Below are 885 nucleotides of genomic sequence, written 5' to 3'. Positions count from 1 at the left end.
TGCCCCCCGCCCCGGCGGCTCGGGAATGTGCTTCCATGGCAGGGAAGGAGGGGGCTTGCATGCGATCCAGCCGCTGCTGGAGTGGTGCGGTGGTTTGTTCCGAGAATCCCGGTGTTTTGCAATGTAGAGAATAAATAAAATACAGAGCGGGGGTGAAGGGAAACCTGGTGCCGTTCCCTGCATCCCCCACCCGCTTGCTGGGGAAAGGGAACGGGGGGGGGAGGCAGCATCAGGGCTGCCTGTGCCGGCCGAGGATGCTGTCGCGGTGCCGAGGCCGGCTCAGCGGTGGGAGCCGTGGGCTCCGGTGCTCTTGGTGCTTGGGCACGGTCTCCGGCCGAGCTCGTCTCAGCAGCGAGCACCGGGCACCTCCCTGATCTCCCCGTCCAGCACCCGCTCCCGCAGAGGCCAGAAGCAGATTGTGAAAAGAGATAAGGGGTAAAATTACAGGCAGGGTAAAGAAAACCCTTCCTTTGGGCTGAGGAGCGTGTGCTCCCCTTCCTTTGCGGTGGATTATCCTTGTGTGTGTTGCATTGGAAATGATCCCATTAGCGCTGTGCTCTCCTGATCTAATTTGCTTCTGCCAGAGCCCGGTGCTCTCCTGGCGGCTGAAGCGCCGAGCGGGGAAAACAGCAGCAGGAGCCTTTTGTGTTTTCCTGGCTGTAGAAATAACAGGGCTGGGTTGTGCCACAGCCCTTCTTGCCCATAACGCCGTGGGGAGAGGCCTGAGCTGGGCGCTGCGCCCGGCTGAGCCCTCGTGCGAGGGGACGTGCGTTTGTTTAGGCACAGCCTAACGTCAGGTTTGCAGGTGGGGAAACTGAGGCAGGGGGAAAGGAAGCGGCGTGCGACCGAGGGTGCGCTGGGGCTGCGGTTGGGGAAGTGGCTGGG

This window comes from Pygoscelis adeliae, unplaced genomic scaffold (assembly GCF_000699105.1).
Source record: "Pygoscelis adeliae isolate BGI_AS28 unplaced genomic scaffold, ASM69910v1 Scaffold321, whole genome shotgun sequence".
Taxonomy (NCBI): Eukaryota; Metazoa; Chordata; class Aves; order Sphenisciformes; family Spheniscidae; genus Pygoscelis; species Pygoscelis adeliae.
Note: the sequence above shows the minus strand (reverse complement) of the source record.